Source organism: Buteo buteo, chromosome Z, assembly GCF_964188355.1.
Source record: "Buteo buteo chromosome Z, bButBut1.hap1.1, whole genome shotgun sequence".
NCBI classification, from domain to species: Eukaryota; Metazoa; Chordata; class Aves; order Accipitriformes; family Accipitridae; genus Buteo; species Buteo buteo.
In genome coordinates this window covers 80,056,717-80,065,744 of record NC_134204.1, presented here as the reverse complement: position 1 = coordinate 80,065,744, position 9,028 = coordinate 80,056,717, and positions in this window count along the sequence as shown.

The following is a 9,028-nucleotide window of genomic DNA, read 5'->3' as shown; positions in this document are numbered from 1 at the left end:
TGGGTCGGCGGCAAGGACCCCCGCCAGGGAAGTTTGTGAGGAACTGCGGCCCGCGGAAAGGACTCTTCTGTGCCGCAGAAGCTGAGGGAGAACTGTGTCCTGTGGGAAGAACCCCACGCTGGAGCAGGGGAAGAGCAGAGCGAGGAGGAGGAGGAAGGAGCGGCAGAGACAACGGCTGGCGAGCCGCCTGTCAGCCTGTCAACCGCCGTTGCCCTGCGCCGCCGGCGGGAGGAGGTAGAGAGAAGCGGGAGTGGGGTTGAGGCGGGAAGGAGGGAGGGGTGGGGGGAAGGTGTCCCCAGGTTTGGTTTTACTTCTCAGGAGCCTTCTTTTGATCTGACTGGTAGTAAGGCGAGCGGATCGTGTTTCTCCCCCAGGTTGAGCCTGTCTTCTGCCCGTGAAGGGAAGCTTCTGAACTGCTAGGAGTATCTCGTTCTATGAAGCTCTTAAAAGCCTTATTTTTCCAGCTACTTCTGGAATGCTTGTAATGAACATGAAAATTGTTTCTCAGGCATAGTCTCAAAAAATGAGAAGATGTGTTTAAATTGAATTGCATGGTCAGGAGATGAACATTTTCCTTGGGCTAGCAGCCTGCAAGGAAATAACTGTCAGCTAGATGATAAAGAAAATACCCTTTTTCCAGGAGTGGATTTTATTTTGTGTTATGTGGAACGCTGTCTCTCTGTGAAAAATAGAAAAGGGAATCTGACTGCCTAATTAAGATTTCAAATAAAGATCTGTTAACGCGATAAGGGAGCAGTCGTTGATGTGGATGTTGCAAATTAATCCCCTTCAGTGGAAAAAAAAAACCTAAACAGGTTTGCTGATTCCATTCATGATAGGTATACTGGATTGTTTCTAAAATACTATGCTGTCTGCCATCTTTCAAAGAATACTGTCCTCTTTTTTCACGGAAAGGAATCAATAGAGATTGATTCTCTATTGGCTGTCCCTCCAGCCTTAAACTGGATTTTGCTTTCATGCTAGCAGGAAGATCAGGTATTTCAGTCCGTTAAGCCCAGAGTCTTTATATGGGAACAGGAATTCACTGCTTTGGGAAAAAAAAAAACCAACCAAAGATGAAAGGGAATTAAATTAAAGCTAAAATGTCCCCAAATGACAATGTAGCATTTTCTTGAGCTCTTCATTTGTTTCCTAGTTCTTTGTGCTCGTTAGCTGGTTACATGTTCTTTTGCTCTCAACAGGCTCGATAATCTTTTGCTTCTCTGCACACAAGCTTCTCGTTGTGTCTTACTGATAAAGGCTGCTCTCTTCTTCTCATTAGCATTTATTTCTGTTCTTTTAGCAGACTGTTCTATTATTTCCTTATTACCTATAAGGCAATTTTCTATACTGCAGTGTCCTTTGGCGATCACAGATGCTCTGACTGAATCTAACTATTTCAGAGCATTGCAGAGGATGTGTCGTTTTGGAGCACTTTTCCGTGGACAGACAGCGGTGTTCTTACCGTGGGTCTTCACAAAGGAAAGGAGAGCTCAGAAGTCAGTGTTAATCTCCCGTGTGATGATACGGATCAAATAAAGGAAAACACAGTGGACAGCTGTGGCTATGCTGCAAAACGTGTTTTTCTAAGAGCAAAGAAATTGGAAGGTAAAGGACAAAGAAATTGGAGGAAAACACTGGGAATGGCCAAACATGTAACGGGAGGCTATGACATATGGTGGCATATCAGTTCAGAGTTTTTGTGGCAGACGACTCTAGACTCATACACTGGTGCTGTCCTTAACCTAATTACTCTGTGCACTTGGCTTTGGCCCGCATGGGAAAGCTGAAGCGACCGTAGCGAGTACTGCATAGCGGAGACGCGATAGCAGGGTGCATGGACCAGAGCAGAGGCCAGTGCGTGGGGAGGAAGGGAGCGGAGGCAGCGGCACGTGGTGTGCCAGAGCTCTGATACCGTTCAGGGAAATCTGTTATCTGAGTGTTCTTGGTCTGACTAGCATGCCGTTAGCTCACGATACTGGTACCGTGTCTCTGTTGGGTTTTCCTGCCTGGTCTGGGATAGGAGCAAGTTGTCACGAGCGCAGAAAATGCAGGAAAGCAGTGCAAATTTTGGAGGAGGTTAAATCCAGGTTTGGGGAAGATGGTAGGCCAAAATGTTGCTGTGTGGTAAAATGAAGATTTTCAGACTTTTTTTTTAATGTGGTACCCATGGCAAGGTTTCAGATGCCACAGGTGTCAAGCATGGGTTACGAGTATCCCTAAAAGGAGCACCAGTATCTCTCCCTGTGCTAGCTGGAGGTGGCTGGTGTGACACACGTGCCACAGTTTGGAAATGCAGCAAGCGGGATGTTAGAGCCAGGCATTAACTGTTTTTCAAAGCTTGGCGTAGCTTTGCAGATGCAATAATCCTTTTCAAATCCATCTTTTTTTAAAGAAGTATTCTTCTGTGAGTAAGAGCTGAAGCCTCTTATAAACAGCTTTGAAACTTCCACATTGTCTGCCACAGCTTGCCCTGAAGCCCCAGTTCATCAGACGGAGAGTGTATTTCTTGCAGGTTCTTCAGGAGATGATACTATTTTAACTATTGCCATCTCAAGTCTTACTTCCAAGGTGTCTCTCAGTTTATGATCAAGTCGATGAATTCCAGGCAAAAAGGATGTTCCGGTTACACTGCCGTTGAAATATAACTTAAGCTATATTTTATTATCTTCTGTGATCTGCTAGTAACGATCGAGGAGAATTAGTTGCGGCATTTAAGCACCTTTACAAATTTAGCCTGAGACTTTTGCCCTTTATGAATCTTTTCCTTGAGTTGTTTGCATAGACATCCTGTGGGTGTACAGACTTAATTCTTTCTACAGAGAGAATAACATACTGCTAATCCTCCAGAAACAGTTCTTTAGCTTTTTTCAAAACTAAGGAATAACAGTAGAAGGTTTGAAATGGAGCTTTTATTCAAGAAGACAGCAATAATCTGGAAGTAAATGGTCCGGAGCCTTGGTTGCCTCCACGTGGACAGACCAAAGAAAGGTGGCTGCTCTCTGCCTTGGCTGGAGAGTTGTTTCCCTGAAGCACTGCACCTCTGTCCTGCTTCCAGCTTTCTTCACCTGCCATTCATTCATATGTGCCAGTCCCAGAGGGACGATGTGTGTTGCAGCAGGGGCCAGCTGGGACACAGCAAGGAGACCCTGAGCTGGGGCCGGACGCTGCTTGGGAAGCAGACGCAGGCTTCTGGTCTTCCAGAAACCTGTTCCACAAGTGAAGAATTGGAGAAACATCAATATGGCATTACCATCTTTTTCCATGGGATTTCTTTCCTCTCCTCAGAGTCCTGCAGTGTGGCTACCTCTTCATGGTAAACACCCGAGGCCATCATCCTGTGGTGAGGGTCATTTTGTGCCTGTAGAGCTTGAAGGTGGGATGGGTCATGAAGAGATCCAGCTTCAGCTTACAATGTCTGCTCAAATCAAAGGCAAAATTCCCGGTACTTCAGCAGTGGAGGACTGCACCTGTAGTAGGTGGTTTTACAACGTAGCCGCTCTCTTGGACAAAGCTAAGCATACACAGAGGTGTCCACAGGTCCCCAGCATTAAATTTAAAAAAGCACATATAGAATTTCAGGAGTAATTTTTGGTTCCATTTCTCTTCCTTATTTTTTCCCACAGGTTCACATGTGGACTTTTCGTACTCTTTTTTTGGTATGCTAAAGCTGCAGCACCATTCCCAGTTGTTTTGTTTGTGCTACTGAGAATTACTTCAACAACTTTCTTAAACAGATCTGTCTGGAAGGGTTGTTTTTTTATTTTTTTTTTACAGTCTTTTTCTTTAATAAGTACATTTTTGCACTAGCATACTTAAATGACGGTAATAACAGAGCACTTGTAATAAAACGGCGTTCTTTTATAAATTCCCATTTCCCCTTCTGAATACTTTGAACATCTGTTTGGGGTTTTATTTCTTTGGTTTCCATTCTCTGTCATCCTGTTAAGGAATAAAGCATCTACCAGATTTACTTGCATCTGAAAAGTGAGCAAGACGGTGTGGTCTCATTGACTTAACAGGACCAGAAGCCAGTGTCTGCTGCTTTCTTCTCCTCGCTTTTCAGCCGAATCACTGGACAAAATTTGCCAGTCTTTGAGTTGTACTCACCATCCAACTATTCCCGTGAATGGTAATGATACTTGGGGTGCTGGGCACATTTGAAAACTATGATTTTCTGTTTAACGTGTGTTTAAATGAAGTCACACCATTCATTGCTTTACACCGGTGATGGGACGGGTAGGTTGTGCTTGCAGCAGGTTTTAAGCTGGATTGCTTGTGACTCTCTCCTGTATACAGTTATCCCCCCATCTTTCTTTCCTGCTTTCTGAAATGGTGGGGTTTTCTTCTATTATTTTTATGGTGTTCTGCCCCATGTTATTTTAGAGGGATTCTGATATGTTTGCAGAGAGCTCCCTTCCTCTCCAGATACCTAATCCAGATGCCACTTTTGGCTTGGACATGTCCTCTAGCTTTTCATATTGTCTCATCAGAGCGGCCATGGGATGGGTTGAATTACGTTGGCTTGGTGCTGGTGTCAGTCTCTGCAAGCTGCACTTACAACCACGTGAACTCCTTGCACGCACGGAAAACCTGTGTGTCGCCAGTAAGTAGGCATAACCCAGGTGTTATCTCCCTTTTCAATCGGATTAAAAACAAGGTATTGATGACTTGCCTTAAAGAAAGACCTGTGTGAACTGACTCCACTTACGTGAAGTTCATTTTGTACTATTAGTGTTCTCCATATTTTTAAGACTTTTGTAGCTGTAATTTTATTACACGGGTAGCCTTGCAGAAATTCCAAAGCAGTACAGGCTCCCGTTTAAAACTATTGGATCTGAATTCCCCATACCTCGTTGCTCCTGCTGTCTCACTCCCTTACTTACATTGAATAGTATTCGCTTCCCAAGAAGTACTTTTGGAATAATCTAACAGTACACTAAAAAGGGTTGTAGAAATAGTTACAAGAACTGATTTTTCAGATCCCAAACCCATAGTCTTTACTCTCCAGAATATTGATTCAGTGGTATTTTCCATCATTCTGCTTAGCCGAGTGGTGCTGAGGAGCAGAGACTGTGGGATTCGTTTCCTATGCTCTCCTGGGCTCAAACTCACAGGGTTTGGTAAGGGGTAGAAGAAGGAAGGAATGTCGAAGGAAGTTGGAGCGGAAGCAGAACATAGTGTACAGAACCAAGGTGATGCATCCAGAGTAACCCAAATATGTAGCAAGCACTATGTCTTGTGAGTCCCAGTCCAAAACTTCAGCTAGAAAATTAATCTTTGCATTTTCAGTGGAGCCGTAGAGACAGAGAAATTGTGATAAATAAGTTTTTGATCTGTTTTCATTACCCTCAAAGTCATCTTGGAATTTATATCAATGTTGCAGCGTATATGAATGAGATTAATGCAGTTGTAACAAAAAAGGGGGGAAAAGTTGGGGGGGGCGGGGTGTTTTGTTGTTTTTTTTTAACATGGGCTTGGTAAAACAAGTATTTTTGTTCAAGAACTTAAAAGAGATTAGAAACCCAGTGTCTTTGGGATGATGGAAGTGTGGGAATGGAGCTGCTTTTCCATCCAGAGCTGTTAAGAGTTTGCTTTTACCTGGCAGCGTGCCTTTGAGCATTTGCATAAGGCTTTGATCTAGGTGTCTGAATAGGACACAAGGGACAGTGTGCCAGGACGTTATCATTAAGTGTTCTGTATTTGTTCTCTCAGCTGCTTCCTTTGCATTGTAAAGGGCTGTTGTTTTTTCATACAATTCCCAGCCCCCAGGCAGACACCGGCAGAGGTGAATCCTGCCTGCAAGTACCACTGAGCAAAGGTTTCTAAGAGCAAAACCAAGTATTTATTCACTACTTTCTATAAAACTGCATTTGCCCACTTCTTTTGCAAAACAGTTTCCTTATGCTGCCAACTCCACCAAATAAAAATGTTCCCTTTGAAATTCACCTCGTACCTTTCTCTCGAAGATTTAATTGGATAAAATGGTATCAAGAGGTCTGCACCGATCCCAGGATATGATGACAATTTTAAGTAGGGAGCTATTGTGGAAGTTTTCCTTTGGCAGCTTCCCTGAGCTCCCTGCAGGCTCTATCCCCCAGCATCTAGCGGTCTATAGACAGAAATCCGTGTTCCTTGAGAAAGTAAAAGGTAGTAGCAAATTACAGGACCACGTGCCAAGTCACAGAATTCACCATCAGTTACATTGGTGCCTCCACTTCTGAGTGCTGGGAGGCGTGTGGAGGTCTTGGTAACAAACGTGAGGCTGTTTCAAAGAGATTACTCAGAATAAAAAAGATTCAGCAGCAGAATACTTCCGAGGACAATATTTATCTACCTGATACAAGAAGTGAGATGTCCGAAATCGACACAGCAAATGATGACAAATTGAGACTCATGAGATGAGATGAGTAATGAAGTTAGTAGATTTCCTCCATTCGCTTGCCTGTTGAGGAAGGCCACACCTAAGTGAAAAATAAACTGCCAGGCTGCAGTAATGTAAAAATGTGAATGCCTGTGCCAGGGATGTGTGTCGCCTTATGCCAGATTAGATGTATGAGCAATAAGTAGGGCAGGGGCAGATGAACAGACCAGGCAGAGAAAGCAGCTCTAGATTTCCTTTTTTGACGTGGTAAAAAAAAAAAGTTGGAAGGCACATATTGCATATGATAGCAGGGAAAATTATATCGTAATACAAACAGACATGCACTGCAAAAGAGAAATCTAGCCACAGATAATGAAGTCAGTCATCTAGTTACCTTTTTTTTTCCTTTCATTTTTGGATGACACTTCTATGCAGTATTTTGACCTTGGAAGAAAAAAAAAAAGAAATTGGAGTAGAGCTGAAGGGAAAAGTTGATTCTGATGTTCTGACAAGGGGGCTTTCCAAAGCCCTTAGCAGTCACGCAAGCATCCTTCTGAGGACAGCAGTGGTGGATGCTGCCTGCCCGTGAGTTATCTGTGGTGAGCAGGAGTTTGAGGATTAATCAGAAGAGTAATGTGCTGCGAAGGAGAGAGCTCTGGAAGAAAATGGCCCGTGAAAGAGAGAAGGAGAACAAACAGGAAACAATGGGAAACATGTGGGGCAGGTTGTACGCAGTTACTTTCTACCCTCAGGTCTGTGTTTTTATAAAAGCTGAAATGCTTTTGCTTCTTGGCAAAGAATGTGTGGAGAGGGCAAAAGCCTTTGCTTGGCTGCAGGTTGAGAAAATTGCCTGTGAAGGTAGTTCTAAGTATTTTAGCCGTTACTGGCCGAGCGGGTAAAGGGGAGTCCTGTGGCAAGGCTACAGCAGGAGGCAAAGGGATCTTTGTCCTCTCCTTCGATCTAGTCAAACAAGTTGCTTCAGTGTTCACCACTGCCTTACATCTCTCAGTGACTCAGTCTCTTAAAGGAGATTAATATTATCAGCCAAGAGCGGGTGAGACTTACATAGCCTTACTGTAGTACTCTCAGCCTGTGCTGGAGGAAACAACAGCATTTCAGGCTATGGCTGTATTACCGCATTAGCTGAAGGTTTGACTTGGGGTCTCAGCTCGACCCCACTCCTTTACACTTTGCTTTAGCACTAGTCTAGCAGAGGCAGCTGGCTTCAGGCCTGAGGTTTGTCTCAGGTGTGAGCTGCAGGCAGGGGGTGGAGGCATGGCTGCCGATAGTCAGCCCGAGGGCAGGTTTTCTTTTTAAATGCTCCTCTCAGAATAGTTTGGAGGAATGAGCTTCCATCAGGCCGAGTTCATTAAACCTTAGAAAGCACAGAGCGGTCTTTGAACTGGCAGAGGGTCCACTAAGCTGGCAAATGAGTGTTGTTATTTCCACACTGCTGATTGCCGAGGGTTTATGAAAAACCAGAAGTAGTGGTGGTCCTGCTTTGGAAGGGCAGAGGATGCGGGAAGGACAGGGTTGCACAGTGGCATGCCATTTTCATAGTCATTTAATGAAGAGCATGGCTACCATGTCAGGTTGCTAACAGACGTTCATAAATCCTTTCATTTTCACCTTTTGATGGCTTGGGCATGTCTCTACAGATGAGAACGGGGAGCAAGGGGCAGAGCTCCTTGGACAGCAGGTCAGCAGGTGTGTTTTTTACTAGCAGGTTACGCAAAGTTCCCATGGACAGAGCTCTTGGAAATTATCCCGTCACTGAAAGCTAATGAGAGGCCTTTGGTCCTGTGGTGGACTCTCTGTCGCGTAAGCAATGGGGCGAGGCGGCCTGTCCCCAAGTGCAGTGTGGTGATTTCTCACAAGTTCTCAATGTGCTGATGCAGCCCGTTCTGAAGAGCGAGAAGGTGTGCTGTGGGGTGGTGCTGTGCATATGTAGCGTGCGTATGCAGATCCTATGTGGTATCGCCATGGCCAAAGGGGGCAGGAGATTGCATACGCTTCATTTAGAAGCTTCCTGACATCCCGTTCAGCACCTGCACTGAACTCTTGACTTGATGAACTGGGTCTAATGGCCTATGATGTAATTCTACTGCAGATTAACTATTGGCAGCCTAGAACTGTTACTCTCTGCTGACACCTTGATGAATGTTTATGGCTTGATGTGTAGAACGTGAGATGGGCTATCTTCATTAACATTACTTTGAAAGCAGAAAATAAACTCTTGCGAAGAAGATTATGGTGAACAGGATATCACTGTGAATGTTGCCACACTGTGCTAATTAGATGTGGACATTGCGATGGTTTCTGTGACACATGTAATTAATTTGTATGCCTTTCAAAGCTTTTGTGGAACAGATATCCCGCTGAGCACAAAATACGGAACAAAATATCTTGCTCTGTTTTTCTTTTCACAGTATTGAAAGGTCATCAGGCACCTTTGCGTAGCATTGAAAAAAAGATCTCAGATGTGTTTTGCTGGATCAACCAGCAAATCCGACCCTTGGCATGAACATGTGGACTCACGGCATGAATTAGAGTTCTGTTAACTGCAGTGGTGTTAGGTAGCTGGTTATATCAATGTCAAACGCAGCCAAGGGTTCAGGGATCAACTTCCCGCAGGAGGAATGACGACGAGGAAACAAAACCACC